This window comes from Lissotriton vulgaris, chromosome 10 (assembly GCF_964263255.1).
Source record: "Lissotriton vulgaris chromosome 10, aLisVul1.2, whole genome shotgun sequence".
NCBI classification, from domain to species: Eukaryota; Metazoa; Chordata; class Amphibia; order Caudata; family Salamandridae; genus Lissotriton; species Lissotriton vulgaris.
Window position 1 is genome coordinate 725,669,546 of NC_141698.1, and position 27,860 is coordinate 725,697,405.

The following is a 27,860-nucleotide window of genomic DNA, read 5'->3' on the forward strand; positions in this document are numbered from 1 at the left end:
ACCCATATAGTTACTCATATAGCTACTGATTTAAACATGCAGCAGTTTACAGAACAACATATATAATGATGCACAAATTAAGACAGTTTAGTCACTAACCCATGCACTCAGTGAGACACATTTAATCATTCTCTCATACAGTCAGTCATGCACCTACTAAATCCTTCATCCAGACACTTATACATCCACTCATTCTTCAATATGTAAGACATATTTTAACTTTACAGAAACATACAGTTACTGGGTGTTGTCATCAGTGATGTCATCAGTGATGTCATTTGAGATGTCATCAGTGATGTCATCAGTGATGTCACTGACCATGTCATGAATGATGTAATATGTGACATCATTAGCAGTGGATTGCGGGTGCGGGATATATAGTTAGTGCAACTAACTATATATGGAATTTCAATGGTTTTGTGCAAGTAAAATAAGGTTTTGTAAATGCTAATCCCTAACTATATATGGTCTATAACCTATGGTTTTTTCAGTGAATTTTCAATGTTTTGTAAATGCAAATTCCTAACTATATATGGTCTATAACCTATGGTTTTTTCAGTGAATATATATATATATATATATATATATATATATATATATATATATATATGAATCAACAGAATTCCGGTAAGACAAGAATCCAGACGAGCCCGTAGTCCTTCTTATTATTTTATTTTAGCACAGCAAGCGAACGAGGACAACGCGTTTCGAACAACCCTGGTTGTTCTTGGTCACATGACCCACGTTCCTCCCACACCACCTTATAAAGGTGTATTCACAAAACTTTATTGTTCCAAGACACAGAAAACAATCATTAAATCACGTACTTAAAGTCAGTACATCCATTGATTTAAAATAATATTTCATAGATTAAATACAATCAATTATACTCATTGATTATACGTGCTCCTATTGTGAAAATCTTATAAAAGTGCATTTTTCCCAGCTTTCATCTTGGTGTGCATCGTTTCAATACAGTGGGCTATTTCGTATTTATATTAAGGTATAGTACCATGTGCACGCATTTTCTATTAATAAGCACTATTAGATGGTGGATCATATGACAATAACGGTAAAGTACCCTTGTATTCATGATCCCTCTTTTTTCATTCTAACTCATCATTGCATTTTATCACTAAACACCAGTAGACAAACCCTTTAAAATAATTTCAAACAATGATTTTCCGAAAAAATTTCATGATTTTGAAATATATAATCCGTGGTAATTCTTCTGAGGTTCCTCTTTGCTTTGACCTAAAACGGAACGGGAGAAGAGAGGGTATTGGTATGCTAATGGTCATAATCATACAATTTGTAAGAGGACGAGGTATGTTCATTAGTTTTATCACAGAAATGCTGTACACAATCTATAAATGTTAGGCCCATGTAATTTGCTGGTAGAAGTTGTGAGGGTGTGAGCGTGTACGGGGTGAAAATTGAAAACAAAAGTATTTACATGTCTAATGGGTAGTCAGCCTCGCATCTTTCATTCATGTTGCCCTTTATATGATTACATTTATGTTTCTTCTATAGATGAGAATGTAACTCTTCATCCATGTTGAGGCCTCTTGGGAATCAAGTTCCTGCCAATAAGATTAATCTTGATTCTAATTTTCGTAATGCTGTTAGTCTATCTCCACCCCTGATGTTATTTTTAATTGTGGCTAGCCCTATGTATTTAGCCGTTGATATTTTGCTTTGGTGAAATTGGCTAAAGTGTTGTGCGGTACTATATGAAAAGTCTTTATTGGTAATCGCACGCCAGTGCTCCAGAATTCGTTTCTTCACTGGTGCGGTTGTTGATCCTATGTACCATAGGTCGCATGGGCAACGTATAAGGTATACCACGTATTCAGTGGAACATGTTATCAGGGATTTGATTTCCTATTTATTTCTTGTTTTGGGGAGGAAAATCTCACTGCAGTTTAGGCTATCCCTACAGGTCTTACAGTTGCCACACTTCTTGAAACCTTTGCTTGTTTTCAGCCAGTCTGTTTCCTTAGGTGCCAGGTGGCTCTGTACTAGGCAATCTTTCAAAGATTGTCCGCGTCTGTAAGGTATGCCTGGGGTGGTTCCGATGGCATTCCTTAAAATGGGATCCTGTCTCAATATATCCCACCTATTTTTCAAGATTCTTCTTATTTGGTCAGATTGGCCACAGTACTTAGTTATAAATATGATTTCTGGCGTTTTAGTGTTGGTCTTGGGGATATCTTTTTTAGCTGTTAGCGCCTCTTCTCCGGTTACTTTTACAACCCTATCTTCAGCCTCTCTTAATGCTTTTTGTGAATATGTATATATATATATACGCCAAGGTGTATTGAAGAATGAATGGGTGTATGAGTGTCTGTATGGATGATTCAGTGGATGCATGACTGTCTGACTGTATAAGTGAGTGATTATGCGTGTCTCAGTGAATCTATGGGTGAGTTACTACTCAAGCCCACTGCCCTGTGTGGGTTTTGTTGAAGGACGGACATGACTTTGACACAGATCCTGGTGTCGCCATTATTAACCCTGGGCCTATCAAATTAAAAAGCTCTGGGAATGGACTCACGTTGAAACATCCTCCCTATTCACCCTATACTGAACAGGTTTTATTATAATCATTGGGAAAGCGGATAACCTGACACGCCAAGACCACAGATAGTGCCCGCAATTGAATAGGTGTCTCTGATATACCACCGTCTTGCACATTGTTTTTACGTTTGCCCAGAAGAAGTCCAATGTTTTGGATGAAACGTGTTGGCGGTTTTCTGCACAGACTGATTGTGTGTGAAAATGATTGACATATATATACTTGACTGCTACCAACACTTCCTTCTGACACAATTGGTAACCATCCTTAAACCTCCTTGCTTCTAATGTCTAGTAGAGCCAAAGGCAGATAAACATTTCATGAATAACAATTCGACTCAAAAAACTATTTCTGTCCAATAATAATTATCTTGGGAAAGTATCCCAATATTACATTCATGTTTCATGCAGACCTTTATATGATATAAACAATGAATTCCTACATGCATGTACTTTCATGCATTGAGATTATTTTGTCCTTTGTAATATGGATCAACATTAGTCACTTTCTAAGAAAAACCTTTTGCATGGACAATCTTTATATTCATTTTGGTAAAGTACCATACATATTACCATGCCCCCTCCATACTGAAAAATTTGTCAACCTGTTTGCTATCATTCATAATTTCAGCCTTCTGCAGAGATGTTTTATATTTTAGACATTGTGATTTCAGCTTTTAAAGTGCATTTTGTCGGAATCCCCCACGGGTCTCAAGCCAAAACCCTCCTTACTCTTAGCAAAATATCTATTCAAAGTTTTTAGAATACAAAGTGTCAGTGCTTTTAACCCCCTTTCCCAAATAAATACATCAATTCTTCAATATGTAAATCTGTACCTGATTGTATTCTAATAAAATGCTCCTTAATACATAAAGTGCAATAATCCAAAGGCCTTCTAGGGATATTTCATTATTCCTGAACACCATTGAATAATGTCCTTATTCTACATAAAGTGCAATCACTCAAAATCCTTCTAGGGATATAGTTGGAAATTTTACTCCTCATTTTACTCATTTCCAAAGACAGATGACCAATTGTTCTAATATTATTCAAGTATTTTATCTCACTGAGGTAAATAGCTGTGCTAAAGTGCAGGTCAATAAAATCCTTATTTTCACTATCACGTTTTGCTCAAAGTAATCTTCAAAGGTCGTTTCCAAAGATTGAGGGACTAACTGTTATGACATCCCTCACTTATTCTATCTTACTGAGGTCAATAGCTGTTCTAAAGTGCAGTTCAATAATGTGCTTGTCATCAACATTCCCGTTTTACTCAAACTAATCTCCCAGGATTATAGTCCTGATTATAGTCCAAGTGTCATAAATTAAATTAATATTTCTGGGATAAATTAGGTGTCAGAAAGTGTTGTACCAAGAGTGCAAGTTTTTAAAATGTGGTTTTAGGTTACTTTACTGCGAAGACCACCAACAAATCGTAAATGCTGTATGCAGTGATCTACGCACATCATCTTTTATTCCAATACTAAATTGTTGTGCCCATTTATAGTATCTTACTGGGGAGACTAGTTATTCCAAATTTCAGTACAGAAGCATGCGAGTTTTCAAAAGTGATTGTATGTGATTAAACTTGCATTCAATCTGTACCATTAAAATAATAGATAAACCACTGAGATCCAACATGAATTTACATAATTTTTCATGACCAACCTATCTTGGGATATTTCAAAGATAAGGGAAAGAGGAGAAGAAGAGAGAGAAGATCAGAAAAAAGTTATCATTCTCTAACATCTTCAAAAAACATGCAATTAACTTTCTCTAAAACTCATGGAATGGGTGGAATGGGAAATTCAGTAAAATCTTATAAATGCACATAACGTTCGGTACCAGTATTAAAGCCCCAGGGAATTTTCAGTTCTGAATGTGATAGTTCACTTGGAGTCAGATCTTCTTAATATTAATTCACCATCTCCTCCTCTGGGTTAAGTTTGTACATGCTGAATTCCATAAAAATATAAAGTGCTTTTATCACCCTCATGCTCCTCCCAGATATGTTTCGCCATTACATATGGAAAATCTTTGTTGGAAATGGGGCTCGCAGATGCTGGAGTATGCGAGGGTTGAGTTTATTGACCATGCTCCTGTTAGACCTGACATCATTGGCTTGAGTCTCTCCTCCATTTTTCTGTTTGCCTCTACTGTTTTACGATGTTTTGCTGGTATATGCTTTGGGCGCCGTGTCACTGCTGATCAGTGCCATAGCGCAAGTGCTCCCTATGTTAAAATGATGTATCTATTGTATCCATGTTTGGCTTATTTGGTTTACTGTCAGTCCCTAGTCTAGTGCACCAGGAGTGCCAGGGCTTGTAAATACAAATACCGCTCGTGGGCTTGCAGCACGTGTTGTGCCACCCACAGGAGCGGCCTCGTAAAAGAGTGTCTACGGGTCGGTCATTGCGAGACCCACGTGCAGTCTTGAACTGTCACGCCGGCTGCGCAGGTATACCTAATTGCCAGCCCCTCCAACCTTCCCTTACCTTCATGTTAGTCACCCCTATGGTAGGCCCGTGGGCAGGGTGCATTCTAAGCATAAGGTAGGACAAGCCTGACCAAGTTGGCATGTCCTGATAGTGAAGTGCCGCCATCTTCGTGCTTCACTATTGCGAGGTAGCCTGCTCTCCATTGCTTAGAATGGGCCGCCGGGATTGTTAATACGATGATCCTAGCTGGCTCGGAGAGTACGGTGCAATGTCGAGTTTGGTATCCCTGAACTCGGGGTTTAATTACGCATCCGTTGGGGTGGATGGTTTTTGGACTCTGGGTTCGAAAATAGTACTTTTAGAAAGTGCCTATTTTCTTGTCTAACCATATCTGGTCTCTGCTGGTCTTACGTGTGTGTGACAGGAGCTGGGTGGCTCCAAGAGGTCTGGATGAGTCAGTGTGGGATGAGTGGGACATTTACGTTGAGAGTAGGGGGAGAGTAGTTGTTGATAGCCTGCCTTGCCTGATACAATGCTGGCTCCACCTCCTGCCAAGCGACTGATGGCTCTGTGCCTGCCATGGACGATCCTAGCCCCACCTCCTGCCGGGAGGGCGATAGCTCTGCTCCTGCCAGTATCAATGCTGGCTCCACCTCCTGCGGGGCGTCTGAGGACTCAGCCCGGCTCAATGAATAGGCCAGGTGCTACTGCCTAGCTCCACCCACCACAGACCCAGGATGTTGGGAAACCCCCGGCATAGACAAAGGGATCAAAGACGAAAAGGGGTATAAGAGAAGGACCCCTGAACTAGGAAATCAGATCACTTCTGACAAGGAACCCTGTAACCAAGGACAAGAAGCCTGCTGATCTAAAGGACTGCCTACCCCTTCTGCCGGGGTGCTGTTGTTGGGGGAATCCTGCAGTGCTTCTTTATTTTTGCCAAGGAACCAGGAGAGAGGAACTTTGTGTGTACTCTCACGCTTGCTAAGAAAATCTCCAAGTACTGGAAGAGTGCCAGTCTCCTGCTGAAGTCACAGGGCTAAAGGACTTCACCTGCTAAAAGTGCTACTTGCTGGAAGTGTGAATCCAGCACCTCTGAAAGAACCAGCAATCACGACGATCGGACGCTGGGCCCAACCGACGCCAGCAGCAACGCCAGTGAGTAGGAGTACGGCTCTAACTCCAGAGGACCTCGTGTCTGCCCCGCTGCTGATCGCATCAACCGTGTGCCCTTCGACGCCGTGAGCGCTGCTCACTCTGTGCAACTGCATCATCGACAACGCCTGCTGAGGCCTGATCGACACCGAAGACGCGACGCCGGATTGCTCGACGCCGCTGATCATCGTGTGCTTCATTTTCCTAAGGTACTGTGTTGTTGGGGGTCCGTGTGACTCCAGGCCCGGCGCAGCGCTCCTCGCGGTCGACGCCGAACCTGTGGATTATCTTTGCCCCGGCGTTGTGTAGCTCCCGTGTGAGTTACCCTGTTGCTAAGAACTGAGTTTCCAAGAAGAAGAATTGCTTGATACTAAAGACTTTTGTGCTAAAGAAGAAACTACCTTTGAACTATCCTTTTTCCTTCCTGAACGTATTTATTCCGATTGTGTACAGTTTTGCCGTTATTTGGTCTTGTGCTAAGTCTTATATAAAAATACTTATTTTTATAATACTACTGTGTCGTGTCCATTTGTAGTGTATTCACTGTATTACTGTATGTGGTCATAATTGCTTAACACACAGCCTCTGAGATAAGCCTGTTCTGCTCTGCCAAGCTACCAAGGGGGTGAGCAGGGGTTATCGAAGGGTGTGATCCCCTTGCCCTGACTAGAAAAGGAGTGTCCCTATTTGTCAGAAGTGTATACCTCTGCCAACTAGAGACAGCCGGTTCTAACAGCTCCCAACAAATTTCTTGCCACTGTCGCATATCAATACATAAATCACGTGAGTCGTTTCACAATGTATCCGATCTTTAATCCTTTTAACTGGGCCACCTGATCATTCAAAAGATGCTTTGTTCCGACCATGTTGACAGGCCTTACGTCTTTGACATATGAAAAAAATGCTTTCTGTAACCAATTCTTTAGCTCAACTTTTTGATCAGTCATATAACTTTTAATCAAAATATTACCTAATTAGGCTGTTTTTTATAAGTAATGTTGGGATCATTAAACAGCCATTCTCTCAGATCTTCTTCTTTTTCAAAATACTCCAGCTATTATTGAGCAATTTTCTGAATTCATTATTTGAGTGATTACAATCCATGATACACCTTGTCGTTGTTTCCTTGTTTGACCTTTTAACTTTCTTTGGAATTAATATTTCTGCCCTATTTCTCATTCTTGCTCTTTTGAGTTCATTTTTCAAAACTGTAGAGGCATCTAAACAAGCGGCAGCGATAATTATCGCTGGCCGCGCTTAGTGAGAAAATAGTTATAGCCGGCTATCGCAGAAAATTATCGCCATGCTAGCGCTGTATTAACAACGCATAGCGCAATGTTGATAATTTCCAAGCAATAGCGGTGTTTTCCATGGAACATCGCTGGTTTTCCAGCGATGTTCAAGGAAAAACGGCGATAAACTTGCTGATACTACCCTGTGGTCGTATCAGCATAATCCACCCCAATGATAAGTATAGCTAAGTCTGCATTTTAGCAGACGTAAATTTTTGGCGAAAACAGCGATTGGGCAGCCTTGTAAATATCATGATGTGCACATCAGCGATATTTACAAGGTTGTACTGCCCAGTGACGCCCACTTTGCATCTCATTAGAGATGCAAAGGGAGGCATTGGTAAAAGGGTGCTAACATGCGCTAATGCATGTTATCACCCTCTTGTAAATAGGGCTATATTTTTATCTCCGCTTTTTTTGCTTTAACGGCTTAACCTGCAATTCTGCCGCAGTGCGGGGCGTTCCATTGAGTGGGCGGGGCCGCATCGGCCAACGGACGTGTGCAGCACTACAGAGGTAGTGCTCGCGACGGCCGTTGGCCAACGAGTGCAAAGAAAGGGTTAAAAGCCAAAAAAGCTGAGATATGGCCCTTGTAAATATGCCCCGTAGTTGGATAGCCTCGTCTCCTGAATCTGTGAAACATCTCTTGCACTTGGATCTCTAATTCTTCCTTTTCAGAACAATTTCGTTTCACTCTTAAGAATTCTCCATACAGCACACTCCATTTTAATGCAATCAGATGCACAGTTTGAACATAGAATACTATTGCAATTGGTTGGCTTGCTGTGTATAACAGTGCAATTGTTTTTTTGTTTCCTATACATGCCCTATGTCAAGATAATTTACGCTTCAGATTTCGTAGGTGAATTGTAACTTCTATGACCATATTTTGTTCTTCACAGACACGGTCGCTCCAGACGCTGCTCCCCGCTCTGCCTGCCACCTGAAGTGCTTCTGCCTCCTCGCCTCGCTCTTTTGCCTGCCATTGGATTGAGATCGCAAATAGCCATTAACGCTAGACTGCCTGAGAGGCTGGAACTTTGCTGAGCATTGTTTTACCGTAGCGCTCTGTTTGCCTAACTACGCTGTAATTTACATTTTAAAATTGCTGCGCTGTCTGTCTAACTAATTGCTGCCTGATTTCACCGGTGCAACTGCCATCTGAATCGCTTTATCGATCTCTTTGCCCCAATCCGGTTTCGATTTTGGCTGAGGCCATTTTGAGATTGCTGTTGTTGTTGTTGCTTTCTGTGCCTTCCCTGCCCAGATCCCCACCCAGCTCCCGCCTCCCAGCTGACCATCCCTCCCACTGACTCCATAAGGCCCGCTCCCCCGCTGCAGAGCTGTGACCGTCCTGTTCTTCACAGACACGGTCACTCCAGATGCTGCTCCCCACTCTGCCTGCCACCTGAACTGCTTCTGCCTCCTTGCCTCGCTCTTTTGCCTGCCATTGGAGTGAGATCGCAAGTAGCCATTAACGCTAGACTGCCTGAGAGGCTGGAACTTTGCTGAGCATTGTTTTACCGTAGCGCTCTGTTTGCCTAACTACGCTGTAATTTATATTTTAAAATTGCTGCGCTGCCTGTCTAACTAATTGCTGCCTGATTTCACCGGTGCCACTGCCATCTGAATCGCGTTATCGATCTCTATGCCCCAATCCGGTTTCGATTTTGGCTGAGGCCATTTTGAGATTGCTGTTGTTGTTGTTGCTTTCTGTGCCTTCCCTGCCCAGATTCCCACCCAGCTCCCGCCTCCCAGCTGACCATTCCTCGCCCCTCCCCCTCTTCTATCCGCATATGACAGATGCCTTTCCGCGCAGCGTTCACGCGCAGCGGTCGCGCCCCATGCGCGCCGAAGGTGCGCCAAAGGAAAGCCCGTCTACGCCCGTCCGTGCCTGGACCGCGCCCAGCACCAGACCCCCTGGTCCTCGCAAAACCCACCCCACTCACTTAACATATGACGCCGCTACTCTCCTTGCCCTTAACCCCGGACGCACCCCACAATGCAGCGTAGCTACCCCAGGACTCACCCACGGACCATTCGCCTGCCACTCCTGCAAATTCACCAGCATCAAGACCCATACCACATCCACTAACCCCATACACAGCTCCGGCTCTAACCACCTGAAATGCATCCTGCTGAACACCCGCTCAGTCCACAGACACGCCACTGAACTCTGGGACCTACTCGACACCACATCACCGGACGTCGCCTTCCTTACTGACAAATGGATGAACGCATCATCAACACCCGACATCGCCATAGCCATCCCGGACAATTATAAGATCATCCGAAAAGACCGCATCGTCCAAACAGGAGGAGGCATCGCCATCGTCCATAAGAACACCATCAAAATCACGACCAGTTTCGACGATAACCTTACAACCACCGAACACCTCCACTTCCAGATCCACACCGACCCTAGGTCCACACTCAGAGGTACCCTCATCTACAGGCCTCCAGGAACCCGCAAACAATTCAGCGAAGACATCACTGACTTCATCAGTCCACACGCCCTCTCCTCCGAGAATTACATTCTACTAGGAGACCTCAACTTCCACCTGGAAAAGAAAAACGACAGCAACACCACCACCCTTCTGGACAACCTGGCCAATCTCGGACTCAAACAACTTGTTGACACCCCCACCCATGTAGCCGGACATACGCTCGACCCAATCTTCACCTCCAGCAAACACATCTCCTTCGATCGCAGCACAGCTCTCCATTGGACGGACCACAGCTGTGTTCACTTCAGCTACAAAACCACCTCGACCCACTACCCCCCACAACCTATTCCCCGAAGAAAATGGAACAAAATCACCACCGACCAACTCCTCACATCGCTCAACCAAAACCCACCTGCCCTTTCATCGGACCCAAACCAACCTGCCATCAAATTCAAACAATGGATCACTCACAGCGCTGACAAATTAGCACCCTTGAAAAACCATCACACCAAACAAGACAGCAAACAGGCCCCCTGGTTCAACGATGACCTTAAGAAATCCAAGAAGCTATGCCGTACTCTCGAGAAAACATGGAGAAAAAACCCAACCACCGACAACATGACCACCCTCAAGGAAGCCACCCGCAAACACCACCAGCTGATTCGATCCACCAAGAAATCAGCATTCAAGAATCGACTGGACAAAAACGCCCATAACAGTAAGGAACTATTCAACATCATCAAAGAATTCACCAACCCCACCGCAGCCTCAAACGACATCACTCCCTCCCAAGACCTCTGCCATTTGTTAACCTCCTTCTTCTACAACAAAATTGCCGACATACATAACAGCTTCGAAAACAGTTCCAACGAACAACCCTCTCCACCCCCATCAGAACCTAAACCGCCCTCTAACAACCTCAGCGCCTGGAACCCAATCACCACTGAAGACACCATCCGCCTAATGAATTCCATCCATTCTGGCTCACCAACCGACCCATGTCCCCACCACATCTTCAACAAAGCAGACTCCATCATCGCACCCCATCTCCGTGATGTCATCAACTGCTCCCTCAACTCTGCTACCTTCCCAGAAAGCTGGAAACATGCCGAAGTCAGCGCCCTCCTGAAGAAACCCACAGCAGACCCCTCTGAACTTTAAAACTACCGCCCCATATCCCTCCTCCCATTCCCGGCCAAAGTCATTGAGAAAGCCGTCAATAACCAACTCGCCGCCTTCCTCGAATCCAACAACTCCCTCGATCCCTCACAGTCCGGCTTTCAGCCAAACACAGCACCGAAACCGCCCTCATCGCAGCAACAGACGACATCCGAACACTACTGGACAACGGAGAAACAGTGGCCCTCATTCTACTCGACCTCTCCGCTGCCTTCAACACTGTATGTCACAGCACCCTCATACAACGCCTCAGCAACATCGGCATAAAAGATAAAGCCTTGAACTGGATCATCTCATTCCTAGCTAGGAGAACTCAGAGAGTCCGACTTCCCCCATTCAAATCAGAGGCCACCGATGTCATCTGCGGTGTACCACAAGGATCATTACTCAGTCCCACCCTCTTCAACGTTTACATGAGTCCACTCACTTCCATCGCGCGTCAACACAACCTTAACATCATCTCCTACGCTGACGACACCCAGCTGATCCTTTCCCTCACCAAAGACCCCAACACCGCCAAAACCAATCTTCACGAAGGCATGAAAGAAGTAGCCGTGTGGATGAAAAACAGCCGCTTAAAACTTAACTCAGACAAAACGGAAGTACTCATCCTAGGATCATCCCCCTCTGCCTGGGACGACTCATAGTGGCCTTCGGATCTGGGCTCAGCACCCTTACCCACAGACCACGCACGTAACCATGGCTTCATCCTAGACTCCTCACTCTCTATGACCAAACAAGTCAACGCCGTCTCATCCTCCTGCTTCAACGTACTTCGTATGCTCAAAAAATCTTCCACTGGATCCCCGCCGAGACAAGAAAGACTGTCACCCACGCACTGGTTACGAGTCGACTAGACTACGGAAACACCCTCTACGCCGGAATCACAGCCAAATTACAGAAAAAACTCCAACGCATCCAAAACGCATCAGCGAGACTCATTTTAGACATCCCTCGCCAAGATCACATTACCGGCCACCTGAAAGACCTCCACTGGCTTCCCGTCAACAAGAGAATAACATTCCGTCTCCTCTCCCACGCACACAAGGCTCTTTACAAACTAGGGCCCGAATGCCTCAACACTCGACTATCCTTCTATACACCCACCCGCCAACTAAGATCCTCCAATCAAGGCCTCGCCGCAGTTCCGCGCATCCAAAAACCCACCATGGGAGGTAGATCCTTTTCCTACTTGGCGGCCAAGACCTGGAACTCACTCCCCACTCACCTCCGCCTTACACAGAACCACATCTCATTCAGAAAAGAACTTAAAACCTGGTTATTTGATAAATAATGAACCCCCTCCCCAAGCGCCTTGAGACCCTCTGGGTGAGTAGTGCGCTATATAAATTCTTGAACTTGAACTTGAACTCTGCTCTGAATTGATGCCACGATTCTCCAGTCGGGCATTAGCCAACATCTTTTGACTTTACTAACATTTTATTTATAACACAGCTATCCTCGTCCACTGAAGTGTTATTGTGCAATTCATATTTTTCTTCTGCCCATTACAGCATTAAGAATGGAGAAAAGGGTCAGCTCACCTCAGATAGTTGCTAACGTCACTGTGAGAGACGGTATTCTGCCCTAACACACTTACACCCAAAGCTTCCATCAGCACGCTGGAATACTATAGCAATGTGTTCTGTTTGACGCCCAAAAATACTTTTGCTTCGAGATCTTTTTTTTTTAAAGACGGTACCTGGCTATTTGCCCAACAATAAAAGATTCCAAAAACCACAGCTAAAACAAAGAAGCATTGACAGCCAAAAGACTGGCAGACAACGCCGCCCCTATTGGACGTGCCAATGTTTGCTGCTCGTGTTTCCATTATCTCCTTACCTCTTTCACCAAACGTTCCCTTCACATTTCTTTTCCGTCAGCTCTTTCGCTGAATTTGTTGTTGCCACTGTGCTTAGAAGCATTTTTCATGCCATTTAGCGCTATGCCAATAATTACTTAAGTAAATAATTACATTAACGACCAAGGTGACAGAAAATGTAGGACATTAAGACTAACACAGGAACGTGAAGTTGCATGTAGGAAATAAACCGTTGTGGATATCTGTAACGCTGCTAATCTTTTGTCGAAGAAGGACATATCCTGAGAAGTGCCGAGTCATAAACCCTTGCAACACGCGGCTGCTCTTGTGAACAGGGTTGCTAGCACCAGAACTGTAAGAAGGGTTCATCAGCAAGGCACCTTCAGGCACTATGTGCCAGAGGCGGCTGTTTACTCTCTGTGGAATGCCACATGTCTCTTTAATGCCAAACGAATGAAAGGAGTGTTTTGTGCTCAAGAATGCACGAAATGTTGCAGTTCTGCAGCGCGAAAAAAGACACAACCATTTTTTTCACTCTTTCAATCTTGTGACGTTATTATTGAATACTACCATGGGCTTGCCCTTGGCGTGTGAATTATCACTGACCAGTGGCAAAATAAATAAATAATGAAAGATGCATGCCCTTACGTTATCTGCCTGGCTAGTGGCAGACCAGCTTCCTGTCACTAAAAGCACTGTAATACCAGGCTATTGTCTGCTGTATTTTTTTTTTTGCTCACAGTTATCAAAACACATTATGATAACTGATTTTGTAGAGCGCACTGCGCCGCAAAAACATTTCAGCCGTATGTGCTACCCAACCACGGACGTGATGAAGAAACTGTTTACAGTTGCAAAGTCTGTGATTTACAAAGTTGGAAATATCTTTGCGATTCGCATAGCACACATCAGTGGAAGCAGCCAGTCTCGGTGGAAGGGGAGGGCACTTTGTGGGCCTGTCCCGGGATTCTCAGCTATTCATAATGAGTCGAAATAAGAATCCTGGCTTTTACATTTTAATGAGGCAGAGCTTTTGCGATTCTTTGTGAGCAGTGTTTTTGCTTTAGAAACGATTTGCACATTAGCCACAGTACAAAGGTGAGATAAGGTCGCAAAGCAGTCCCTGTGCAAGAAAACAGCAATTGCTTTGAGACCCGACATTTGTTCATCAGGCCTCAAAAGTCTTAGGGCCTGAGGCATGAAGGATCCGATGGCAAAGTGGATTTATGTACTAATCTGAAAAAATTGACATTTAGTAGAATTTATGGAAATCCGGTGAATGAGGAAGGATTCCCTCTGTGAATCTTACTGAGTGGCTGTGAATGCAGTGCTGGAGGCCTACGAGGAACCACAGACATTGACAACATTCTGTAAAGGCAGTCTCTGTCCCTTATGGGGACGGAGCTGCAATCAAAATATAAAAAACTGACATGATGCAAAGGGTCAATGGTGAACATGCAGCAATTCCCGGGACCCCTTTTAGTTTCTCTTGATGCCTGCAGCCCACATCAACAAAAAGAAAGTTTATCATCAAAAGCAGCTTTTTTATGTAATAGCACCCCCTTTCAGATGGCACTATCTAATCAGACCCTGCAGAATTTTGGAATTTAGCAATTTGCAAAATAAAAAATAACACAATTGTTATAAAAGCCCCTAACAACTCCGAACAAAAGTTTGGTTTGGCCCACATTTAATTAACCATGCTATGTTGTTGGGTCAATAAAATGAGGACGTGCAGAAAAGTGGTCTCTACTTCCTTTGCCTCCTGCAATGTGTGGCATGAGTTGCCACCATGAGCTTCCTGGAGGGACAGCCTGCCTCTAGGAAGATCAAAACAACTCACAAGTTTTTCCTGCCCACTCCCCGTAACTTCTTTTTTATCCCCCACGGCAGAGTGGCTTCTACTTTCTCAGTAGGAACTGTGCATTTGTCGGACAAGATAAACATTGGGATGGTGCCAGACTGATTCTAAGCACACCCTCAGGATATGTTGGACTATAGTCCTCCTAGTTCACAGTGCAACCATAAGTACCCCTGAACCTAGGAAGGTAACAAATTGATTGTACAACCTCAGAATTTGACAAACATGATTCCCCAAGAATTCATGGAAACAGATCTAGAACCCTTTCACTCAGTCACTTGTGCAGACCCAAAGAGATATACAGGAAGTACACAACAAAGTGTTTCAATATTTATCAAAGCATTGTGATTCTTGTGCAAAATATATGTGCTGCAATGATTAATAGACAGAAACAGATGAGCGTTATTAGCATCACGAAAACAGTGAAAAGGATAAACAATTCCACCATTGAGCTAAAGCAGTGTATATATTCTGGCACATAAGTACTATGTATAGTGTACTCTGGGCTTCGGTGGTAGAAACATAATCTTGAAAAATAAACGTACCTCTTGCCGCTGGCTGCCTCCAGCATCGCATCTCGTCACACTACCTCTACTCTTCCTGCGTGGTTCAGCAGCCCGTGCAACATATTCCCTGTCAAATTCACGTGCTGTAGCACAGGGATTGGTCTGAGCAGGCAAGAAAAACGCCCTGCTCAGACCATGGAGTCTGTGGGGGTTTCTCCAGCCCAGCTGTTCAATGCATTGGGTTGGAGAAAACCTAAGTGCGTTTGTGTGTTTTGGTACGCCTGAGACAGCCAGCCAAGCACACACGAGCACTTAGGGAGTGGAGTGCACTAGTACTCCTCCTCCCCCTCCCATGCCCCGGGCCCACCCCTTCTAACACCGCTGGCTAAGAGCTGGCAAATGTAAAATAAAGGAATTCAAGAACATTTGCCCTGAGCCAGTCAGTGGGGGGACTGTCTTCTGGGTGATCTTTCGAAATCCCCAACTAGAGGATCTGACTCCCCATTACCTGAGGATAAGTATCTTCAGGAGCCCGTCTTGGTCACAAGTTGGACATCCCAACTTTTAGAAGGAAACAGGAACCGCTGGGCTGGAATTCCAGCAAGCAGTGACCTTGCAATGACAGCAAGGTGCTCCTCTGCTTTGAACACGGAAATACATGTTTATATAATAAAACAGATCCATGCTACTGTGCCAAGACCTCAGGTAGGCTGTCATTGTTTATCCTCCTATGATAGCTATGCCGCTACCGGACGATCAACAAACAACATTTGTGCAGAGAACTTTATCTCTTGTACTAAATGTTCAAGGTGTGAGGTTCCGTGACAATTGTAAGCGATGTTTTCGACTCGCACGAATATGGTCGAGTCTGGTATCTACGAACCGCAAATGACGAGTTTAGTGGGTGTGCGCAGTTTCGCTGTGCTAACCTAAACCGTTCGTCTGTTTCGTGGGTTTATACATCTGTACCCACGGGTTCCATCTTAGATGTGGCATCCATTTTGTCTCTTGCCCTCAAGTAGCCAGCGAACGGACGCTGTCCGCTTCGCGACCCTGGGATTCCCAAGACTCTTGCGGAAGACACGTTTCCTTTGAAAGTGTCTTTATGATGAGGGGGATGATGTTGTAAGGCAGATGGCCCCGCTCGAGGCTCATCTTGCCGTGCCGGTCTGTTGTCTCAGCCGTGCATCTCATTAGGCACGTCTCTTTGATGCCTGTAGCTCGTGTTTCCCAATACCACCCCTTTTACACCCTTTCCGATCCCCCCACTGTTTCTGCCTTCCTCTGCACCTGTCCTTGTTCCTTCTTCGATCTGTTTACTGCCGATTGGAATGTACTAATGGTGGGAAGATGGGTTTTTACAGTTGGGAACCACAAATGTTTCTGTACTTATGTTCCGGACCTTGAATGCATCAAAGCGACCCCTCTCGGGGATAATTATGGGAACCAAGTTGTAAACCTTTGTGTACCATGTTAGCCTATGAGAGAAATGTGTATAAAAAGGAGCGATCCACAGTAGCAAATTGAAGCAGATCCCGAAAACATACCCGTTGTGTACTTCTCGTGAATTCTGTGTTCCCTGCAGTAAATAAACCTCAAATCTTTGACGCCGAAGGAAGTGTCCCGTGTCTCTGTCATTCGTACGCCGGAACAGGTTACCCACGAAGGTTTCAGGTGTTGTCCCCTGGCACCGCTGGGTCTTAAATAACCCAGTCCTTCAGTTGGCGCCCAACGTGGGGCTGCATCAGTGGTACCGGTCCAAGCCCGACGATCGTGAGGAACTTCGTGTGAAATCTCCGAGGGAAGGTGCACTCCGCTTCATCGATCCTGTTGTCGAAACAAGTGGCCCGACGACTTTTCCCGCGAAGATTCCCGCCTCCTGACGGCTGCGACGGACCGCTGCCCTGACTGTAGACCTGTTTTGGCGCCTGGCGTAGACCTTGGTACAGCGAGACGATTGACGGGCCTTCCTGGTGACGCCATTGATCTTTGAGTTAAGTATTTGTGGGTCACTCCCAGAGTCCTTGGTTGTGGTTGCTTAGTTGTGGCATGGTTCCATTGCATTTGTGGTTCTTAGTACTTGGTTCTTTGTTGTGTTCTTTGACGTCTGCAGTCGCCAAAAACCGAGGGTTTTTGCTTTTTGCTGGGACTTGGTAAATCCCGTAACCCTTGAAGTTTGTGAAACTCGGCTAGTGTGCAAGATGCCTGGTCGTAGTACTTTGTTCAGTTGTTTCAGACGTTGTGGTACGGATTCCCGACTGGAGGACTCGTGTCCGATACCTCCGGTTGGAACTCCAACTTACGAACTTTACAGTAAGCATGGATTAGGTCCTATCACCTTTAATGAATATTGGATTCGTTACACCAAAAAGGATGGTGTCCTTAGTTGGCCACCTCATGGTAGCTTCGAGGCCCCGATTTTAGATAACCTCGAGGCAAAACTGTTTAAGAAAAAGTCAAGGCCGGCCATGTTTGATGCCTTTCGGTTGTGGCGTAAAGAAGCCCGACAGAAGGAGATCAGACAGACTAAACGTAATCAGAGAGATGGTGTTGCTACTATTGTAAAGAAAGCAGAGCAGTTTCAGCGTGATAAGGAGGATAAGGAAAAGGAAGTTTTTGACAGGCTTCAGCGTATGACTATAGATAAATGTTATCCCGCTTTGCCAACGGAGTCGGATAAGAAGGAGGAATTAGTTGAGGATCCTTTAATGTCCTATCTTATGAAGTCACCACCTCCGTACGCACAGGGTACCTCAGCTCCTGTGGTTCCCCCTGTACCTGCTCCTGTACCTGCTCCTCAACCTGTTCTTCCGACTGTTCCTGCTCCCTTGCCTATTGTCGTTCCTACTGCTCCTCCGCCTGTACTTCCACATACTCCTTCTCCCGCTACTGCTCCGGTTCTACTTACTCCTACTGTTTCTTCTGTTCCTACTCCTCCTCTCGTTTCTACTCTATCGTATACTTCTCCAACTACTCGACGTCGTACTCCCTCAATGGCTGCTAACTTTTTCAATTCTCTTGGACCTATTCTTGAGTCCGCGGATTCGGACGGTCCACAAAGACGTAGTCAGCTTCCTGGTAATAGGGAACGTGCCGCGTTGTACAATATGGCGATGTCATGGATGTTGCATCCTTATAGAAATCCTCCACGTTCGGTGTTGGATACGTTTAGTCAATTCAATATACCGACACAGAGGTATGTTTTTGAAGAAATGTGCAAGGTTTTGCGCGATCAAATATCGGCAGATGCATCGGAAGATGTATTAACTGCTTTGACTAACTTACAGCTTCAGTTCTCGAGCGGAATGGTGGTGGGTACTAATGTTCGACGTGCCATCGAGCAATTATTAGCTCTTCATCCCTCTCCGATACCTCAAGCATTGTTTGTTGAGGATGTTGAGAGACAGTTAGATCCGTCTGGTCAGTTTCCCATGCGTGAAGTTCCACCTGTATGGATGCCAGCTAATCCTCAGGCTCAACCTCCGGTAGTGGCACACTTCCAGAGAGTATGGATACATCTCCCATGGAAACGATCAGAAGTTTTACAGGTGAAGCAATCTTTGCCTGACCCTCGCAAAAACCCTGCAGGGTATTATAAGGAATTGTCGCAGCTCGTAGACGCTACGATAATGAATCTTGCCGATATCGATATGTTGTTTGGCAATGTTGTACCGCAACCGGTATGGGCTAAGATTCGGCACGAAGACCATGCAAACGAATTGGGTGGCGATTGGGCTGCTCTTACTGCGGCCGATACACAACAAGTTGGCGGGGCTAAGCCTGAACAGCTCATTACGGATCTCCCTCAGAGAATCATTACCTTGATGAAAACTCTTATGCCAGCTATGAGGGTGAACTGGGACAAGTTGTCAGCTTGCAGACAGAAGAAAGACGAGAGTGTCTCCGATTTCTTTACGAGATTTGAGGAGGCATTCATTGACCATAGTGGTCAGGATATGAGTACCGAGGGTGGTCAGCGGTTGTTTGTGGATAAATTTGTTTCAAACTTATTGCCCGACTTGAGCAATAAATTAAAAAATTCTGAGAGTGCGTGGGCTGTTTCTACGTCTGCTAAAATATTGGCTACGGCACAATATTATGAGAATAGGGAGAAAGAAGAGAATGATCGTGCCGATAAAAAGACGAAAGAATTTAAAACTAAGGTGTTGTTGCAGCAAGCATACCCTCCGCGCTCGAATCAGAATGATTCGCAACAACGTAATTGATCACAGTCGCAATCTAATAGGTCGCAATCGTGAAATGACTCCTCTTCGCAAAGATCTTCATTAGGGTACAATCAGTGTGCCTATTGTAGACAGGAGGGTCACTTAAAATTCAATTGTCCTGTTCTAAATGAGCGTAATAGCGGTAACACGTCTAGAGGAGGTCGTGGTGGTGTTCAGCAGACATCACGTGGTAGGGGTCGAGGTGCTCCCAACGATCGTTCAGACAATTCATTAAATTCTAACAATTGTTTTGATCAACGTGGATCATCGCAAGGACGATCTGCGCAGTACAACGTAGATGATTATTATGTCGATCAGGATACTGACGACGGTAATTACTAGGACAGCCGTAGACAAGGAGAGGGAGTGGTATCAGTTCCGGTTGATCAGAGAGGGCCTTACGTCGCAGTTGCCACCTCGGGCGTCGTTGAGCCTTTTCTGTTGGACACTGGTGCAGCGAAAAGTTCCATCATGCATTCGAAACTCCCTGGCGCACCTTTGTCTGGCTTAACAAATGTTTCCGTTGGATTCTCTGGCGCCCCTGTTAGCAATCCGGTTTCGTGCCCATTGCCACTCACAATTGGGCCACGTGAGCTTGAAGCTCCGTTGATTTTGACCACTGGTTGTGGTGAAAATCTCTTGGGCCTGGATTTGCTAAAACGTCTGTATGCGACTTTGTATTGTTCTCCTGCGGGAGTGAAGCTTACTTTGGGTGAGAGAGTTGTCTCTCCTATGTATTTGTCTCTCGATAAGCTTCCACCGGAATTGAGTTCTCTTCCTGCATCTTTGTGGGCAACAGGTCCCAATGACGTGGGCCTGCTCGACATCTCCCCTTATGTTGTTCATGTGAAATCTAATGTGCGATTGCCTCGTATTCCCCAGTATCGTATCTCCCTTGATGGTGAACGAGCATTGTTGGCGATCATCTATGATTTGATCGAGAAAGATGTCATTGAGGAGACTCGGGGAAACGTGTGCAACAGCCCTGTACTGCCTATTCTGAAAAGTACCGATCCTTCTAAACCACCTGTTTATCGTTTTGTTATCGATTTACGGGAAGTAAATAAAATTGTGATTCCTCAGTTCCCTGTTGTGCCTGACATCACGGCGCTACTGACTCTGATTCCAGCTTCTGCATCTTGGTTTTCAGTAATCGATCTGAAGAATGCGTTCTTCAGTATTCCGATTGCTGAAGAAAGCAGAGACCTTTTCGGTTTCTCTCTTGGTGGCCGTAGCTTCCGCTTCAAACGTGCTCCCCAGGGCTACTGTGAGAGTCCATCTATTTACAGTCAAGCCTTGAAGGGTCAACTGGATGCGTTTGTGTTACCGGCTGGTGCGGCTTTGATCCAATATGTCGACGACTTATTGGTGGCTGCAGATACTCAGGACATTTGCAAAATTGCCACTATATCATTGTTGCAGCATCTCTGTGACTTACATCACAAGGTGTCTCCTTCTAAACTTCAATATTGTTGTCAAGAAGTAACCTATCTAGGTCACTTATTGTCAAAGGAGGGAAGAAGGTTGACCCCAGAGAGAATTGCAGCCATTGCGCGCATATCTGTGCCAACAACCCAAAGAGATGTCCGTGCCTTTCTAGGTATCACGTCATACTGCAGACAGTGGATTCCGAATTTTTCATTGTTAGCGAAACCATTGGTGGCTCTTACGTGCAAGGATGTTTCGACTCCTTTACCATGGACGGAAGAATGTCAGAAAAGTTTTTCTGAACTGCGTGACGCATTGTGTTCGGCTCCTGTGTTAGGTACTCCTGACTATAGCAAGCCGTTTACACTATACGTTCACGAGAGGGAAGGTTGTGCGTTGAGTGTTTTAACGCAACCTTTCGGTGATAAGCAACGTCCATGTGCATATTTTTCCTCGACCTTGGACCCGGTAGCTAGAGCATTGCCGAGTTGTTTGAGAGCAACAGCGGCAGCTGCGGTCTCCATCCGACAATCAGCAGGATTGGTCATGGATAATATGCTTACGGTGATGGTTCCGCATGCAGTTGACACTCTTTTGAATCGTACGAAAACTCAGCACTTGACGAGTGCGAGGTTGTCAGGGTACGAACTGACGTTGTTGGCAAGCCATATTCAGATAAAACGATGTAATGTCCTGAACCCGGCGACTTTGTTGCCAATAAGTACAGAGTCAGATGAAGTAGCAGCCCATGACTGCTATTTAAGGACTGAGGAGGAAACAAAAGGTCGAGTGGACCTTAAAAACACTCCTTTGGAAGATCCCGATGGGACTCTGTATGTGGATGGTTCGTGTTTTAAATTGCCGAATGGTGATGTGACGACTGCGTATGCTGTTGTAACTCTGAATACTGTCGTGGAAACTGCAAGATTGAATCAGAACTCTGCCCAGGCTGCAGAGCTGATCGCTCTAACTAGAGCGTGTGTGTTGGCGAAAGGGAAACGAGTGAATGTGTTTACCGACAGCCAATATGCCTTTGGCGTCGCTCATAGCTTTGGACGATTGTGGCGAGAGAGAGGTTTTATGACGTCGCATGGTACGAAAATTCAGCATGGACAGCTTGTGAATGACCTTTTGGTACACTTACGTTACCTAAGCAAGTGGCGATTGTTAAATGTAGTGCGCACCGTAAGGTGACGGATGATGTTGGTCGTGGTAATGCGTTCGCGGATGAGATTTCTAAGGAGACTGCCCGGAACCTTAGCACTAGAATGTATGTGACGAGTTCGGTTAGGTGGCCTACAGAGACTAGTATGTGTGAGGACACTATCGAGAGCGTGAAAGCAATTCAGAATGAGGCCACTGAGACTGAAAAGACGAAGTGGGAAGAGAGTACGGGAAAGTTGGATGCGAATGGTTGCTGGGTCGATTTGTCGGAGCACAAGAGGTGGATGTTACCAGATGCGTATGTGCTGGCTGTTGTGACAATGGCACACGGGTTAGCACATATTAGTGCGAAAGGTATTTCTAAGTTGTTGTCTCCAGTGTGGAAGAATGATGGTATTACGAAGTGTGCTGAGAGATTGGTGAAGAATTGCATGATATAAATGTTCTACAATCCTGGAAAGGGGACCCCCACACCTCCTGGCCATTTTGCTCCCCCTTCATATCCCTTTGAAGTAATTCAGCTAGACTTCATCCATATGGAGAGATGCAATAATCTGAATACGTTTTAGCTGTGGTTTGCGCATTCTCCCGATGGATTGAAGCCTACCCTCTTAAAGACAATACTGCCCTGTCTACTGCGAAAATTCTGCTGAAGGAATACTTTCCTCGCTATGGAATGCCTCGAATTGTATGGTCTGATAACGGAAGTGAGTTTGTAGGGAGTGTGATGAAGAGTGTGTGTAAGGGCCTTGGAATTAATCAAAAATTCCATAGCGCCAATCATCCCCAGTCAGCAGGTTTGGTTGAAGGGTATAATGGCACCCTTAAACTCAAACTGGCTAAGATTCAGGCTACGACTGGTCTTTCGTGGCCTGACGCTTTACCCCTTGCCTTGTTGTCAACAAGGACGACAGTACACTCCCGAGTAGGGCTCAGTCCCTATGAAATAGTGTTCGGCCGTCCTGCGAATGTTTGGGGGGTTCCTAGACTGGGTGTATTTTCTAATCTTGAGTACCCAATGCTGGTTGATTATCTTCATGATCTGACTGCTAAACTGAGGTTAATTTACCAACAGGTTTACGAAGCACTGCCGACGCAGACGGAGGGTCCAGGCCACCAGCTCCAACCCGGGGACTGGGTGGTCACCCGCAACTTTGCCTGAAAAAAGAACTTGGAACCCCGCTTCACTGGACCCTACCAGGTCCTCCTTGCCACGAGAACTGCCGTCCGTTTGGAAGGGCGAAAAAATTGGGTGCATGCCACCCATACTAAGAAGGTTCCTATACCTTTACCGGCAGACTCGTGGGTGAGGAAGGGCATTGCTTCATCTGAAACAGAAGGACCACAGACTTTTGTACCCTTTAGCGACGCACAGCCTGTCGGAGAATCCTCAGTGCAGCAGAAAGACATTGTTGAACATTCGCCATCACAAGACTCGGGATTAGAACAATCAACTGATCGGCAGAACTCTGTTCCCTCATCGGATTCTTTGTTTGACGAACAGACACGTCCTGGGAAAACTCGATACTTTTTGCGATCTAACACCAGAGACAAATACATTTCCGTTCTGTCCCTTGATAACTGCATTTTCCCATTTGCCACGATCAGTTCAAAACACCCGTATTATTGTGATTATTTTTGTAAAAATTGAGCTTCGTTCCATCTATATGCTTTTACTTCTACAGCCAAGAGACTTTCTGTATATACATTGTGAATAAAGATACCTTGCATCCAGGTGTACCGTAGGGCCGCGCGTGTACTTCCTTCTGGTTAGTAGGTCTTGGCGCTAGGCCGCAGACCGTCGGTTCCTGGGAACTCCTAGGGATTGACTACTGCTACACAGAACGAAGTGCGTCAAGAAACGTTGCGGACGGTAGTAGGGGATGGCGTTTTCGAAGCTGATGGACTTGGAAGAAGCTCAGGCGCAAAGATTCAAACTGCAACAAATTATTCGTACCAAATGTTTTATGTTCCAAATGTTCCTATTGTTTCTGACTGTTTCCTTTCTATTGGCGGGTGGGGTGTATTACATGATGTCGTACTTCTTACCTTCTGCCATACCTACTCCTACTTCTGAACCTAAATCTACCTCCGCTGCATCCCCTCATTCTTTTCATATCTTACCCGAACACGAACAGGCTAGACGTGTGGAATTCAGAAATAATTCTTTTATTCAGCTACTTCATCAGCATCAGTTAGTGGTTAATACTACAAATTGTTGGGTATGTGGGTTAATGCCACATACCACGGATAAGGGAATTCCATATCTGGTCCTACCTTATAGTTCCCAGGGTTCAGCTCGAGCATTCCAAACAATGTTTCGAAGTGCACTAGATTCTTACCCCAGTCGAGAGCCACGTTCTCCCTACTCTGGTCCTGGCTCGTATCATAAGCCTTTGTCTATAGCGATAGAAGATTTGGATAAAGATATCTATGAGCCATCGCTCATCCCAGAGGAAGAGGTACAAGCCTATAGGGTCCTGAGTAAGGTCGAGTATAGTGCGCTCACAAGTGAAAAACAGCTTAGAAGCTCGCCTCCGATATGGGTCGTACCCCACATTGGTAATCTCTGTCTAATGGGTCGTGGCCGAAGATCGAAAGCTCGTCTTGGAGAGAGTGCTTGCTCCGAGAATTATATCCTGCCGATGGTCTCGTCCCCTGTGTTTCTGTCTGCCAAGGGTACATACTTTGTCTGCCATGACCGTGCGTATACATGGTTGCCCTCCGACTTTGTGGGCTCATGTTTTATCGCAAATCTGTTGCCTCCGACGTTCACTGTAGATGCAGACTATCACAAAACTAGAGTTGTGAGAGGCGTGATTAGCGAAGAGGACACCGCCGGTCAAGAGGCAGGAGACTTTTTCAAGGGTTTCCTCCCGTTTTGGGGACCTATGGTTAATAGTAGGAACCTGAGACAGTTGACTCGTGTGGTGGAATTGACAGCTAATATCACTGCCAGTGCCCTTGGTAATATCACCACAGAACTTCAGGCGGAAAGGCTTATGACGTTACAAAACCGTATGGTTTTAGACGTGGTCTTAGCAGATCGAGGTGGGGTATGTAAGGTGATCCATTCGAGCTGCTGCATTTTCATTCCAGATAATGCTCCGACTGTCTATCAAGCCATCTCAAGGTTGCATAAGATCTCTGAGTCCATACACGTGGACGTAGGGGATTGGACGCTGCTTGGGTGGTTTTGGGGCCTGATGTCGACGTGGGGTTGGAAGATTCTGATGATCATCGGAGTTGTTGTAGTGTTCCTGTTCACGTGTTGCCTTTGTGTGCAGTGTGGTCCTGCCTTATGTGGCCTCTGTGCTACAACGTGTATAAGACAGCCGCCTGTTACCGAAGGAGCTCGGTTGGACAGAGCTATGTTGCAGCAACATCTAGATGGTCTGATGAATATCGAGTATGATTCTGACTAGTGCTTGCCTACATGAGGGCAAAAGGAGCGTCTGAGGTTCCGCGACAATTGTAAGCGATGTTTTCGACTCGCACGAATATGGTTGAGTCGGGTATCTACGAACCGCAAATGACGAGTTTAGTGGGTGTGCGCAGTTTCGCCGTGCTAACCTAAACCGTTCGTCTGTTTCGTGGGTTTATACATCTGTACCCACGGGTTCCATCTTAGATGTGGCATCCATTTTGTCTCTTGCCCTCAAGTAGCCAGCGAACGGACGCTGTCCGCTTCGCGACCCTGGGATTCCCAAGACTCTTGCGGAAGACACGTTTCCTTTGAAAGTGTCTTTATGATGAGGGGGATGATGTTGTAAGGCAGATGGCCCCGCTCGAGGCTCATCTTGCCGTGCCGGTCTGTTGTCTCAGCCGTGCATCTCATTAGGCACGTCTCTTTGATGCCTGCAGCTCGTGTTTCCCGATACCACCCCTTTTACACCCTTTCCGATCTCCCCACTGTTTCTGCCTTCCTCTGCACCTGTCCTTGTTCCTTCTTCGATCTGTTTACTGCCGATTGGAATGTACTAATGGTGGGAAGATGGGTTTTTACAGTTGGGAACCACGAATGTTTCTGTACTTATGTTCCGGACCTTGAATGCATCAAAGCGACCCCTCTCGGGGATAATTATGGGAACCAAGTTGTAAACCTTTGTGTACCATGTTAGCCTATGAGAGAAATGTGTATAAAAAGGAGCGATCCACAGTAGCAAATTGAAGCAGATCCCGAAAACATACCCGTTGTGTACTTCTCGTGAATTCTGTGTTCCCTGCAGTAAATAAACCTCGAATCTTTGACGCCGAAGGAAGTGTCCCGTGTCTCTGTCATTCGTACGCCGGAACAGGTTACCTACGAAGGTTTCAGGTGTTGTCCCCTGGCACCGCTGGGTCTTAAATAACCCAGTCCTTCAGGTGTCATGATAATGTGGCTACAAAGTTGAAATGTGAGCAAATGTCGTTTCTAAGAACCATATCCTGCATAGTCACGCAAGTACATGTGTGTCAATAGTCACCATATAGAAAAGAAGGCAACTTAAGAAACATGTGCATGTAAAATGGCAGTTCCCTCCCGTCTTAAACCAGCCATTTGACACCATCTCCACCCTCTGCGGCAATCATCCCATCCTCCTGTTATGCACCCTACTCCTCCCCTCCCTGCTACACCAGCCTCACAGTAGATGATGTTGGAGAAAACCGCTACCCTAGGCTCCTCCACGCTCCTTCCGCTTTACATTAAAATGGAAGGAGGGTGTAGGGGCCCAAGTTACTGCTTCCTCTAGCACCATGTATGTGAAAAGTCAGGAGGGTGGCTTGACAGAACGCACTCTCTCTGGGATGAGACATCCCTGTTCAAAACTCTCTCTTGCTGCATGGCACTGGTTTATGTACTCTACATCTGGACCATAGTATTTTTGTATGTGGCACAAAAATGAAGGCAATTTTGTTTATTTTGTTACAATGTTTTTGTAGCCTCTAAATTTGGCAAACTAAACCACAATGTCTTGAGGAGAATCTCCAATTAATAATTTACAACAGCATTGTGGTCTCAAACTATTGACACATATCTCCGTGATTTGGAACGAATGAGGTAGCTCTCTACGAAACCAGTTTCCATGCAAGTCACAAGGAGTCACAATGTAGAAATATTAAGAAACAAATCCATTTGCAGCTGGTTATGCCCTTTACTTCATTGCAGCTATCACTATCTCACTTGCAAAGAGTGCACCTTTGCACACAGCAGGCTTTGCAGTTGCAAAACCGTTGTGTACATCAAGGCCTGCTTCACATGCTCATGACTTTCTCAGAAGGAATAACTGGTCCTAGGTATTCTAACTTGAACAACAAACATTCATCATGGAACAAATATATAGATGCCTCTACTCTAAAGATGTGCTGGTTGAATGGAGAAGAAGCCACTATGACCAGTGTTATGTGGCTAGTGCTACACTAATGTGATCATGTGGTCTTGCAAAAAATGCTAGTCAAGCGTCAGCACTTAACTGCCTCTACATGTGTCTTAATGGACGTTTCATCAAACAAAGGTGAAGGCTTCTGGCATGGTCTACAAAAGTAGAGCTATGAATGGTGGCAGTCTTTTATATCGTGCCAAAGACATTTAGCCCTTAGGACTATTATATCTTTTTTCACATAAGCTAGTTGCAGCTGCACCATTTTGTTATTGTTTTAGTTTCTGATGATGTAATTATTTTATAGGGTGCCAATTTTTTTCTGAGCCACGCAAGCTTAGATATTTTTTCATGAGCAATAATGGATTTGACTGTTCTTATGCAGATCTAAAAGTTGATTCAGGA

The 27,860-nt window shown here is 45.3% G+C and overlaps 1 long non-coding RNA gene across 1 annotated transcript in view; it reads right to left on the minus strand.

Moving 5' to 3' along the window:
• Positions 1–677: 677 nt before the first annotated feature.
• Positions 678–27,860, minus strand: part of LOC147688716 (uncharacterized) — a 157,109-nt gene continuing 129,926 nt past the window's right edge. The window contains exon 3 of the long non-coding RNA XR_015300547.1: positions 678–1,254. This is a non-coding gene — a long non-coding RNA (uncharacterized LOC147688716). The remainder of the gene's footprint in view (positions 1,255–27,860) is intronic.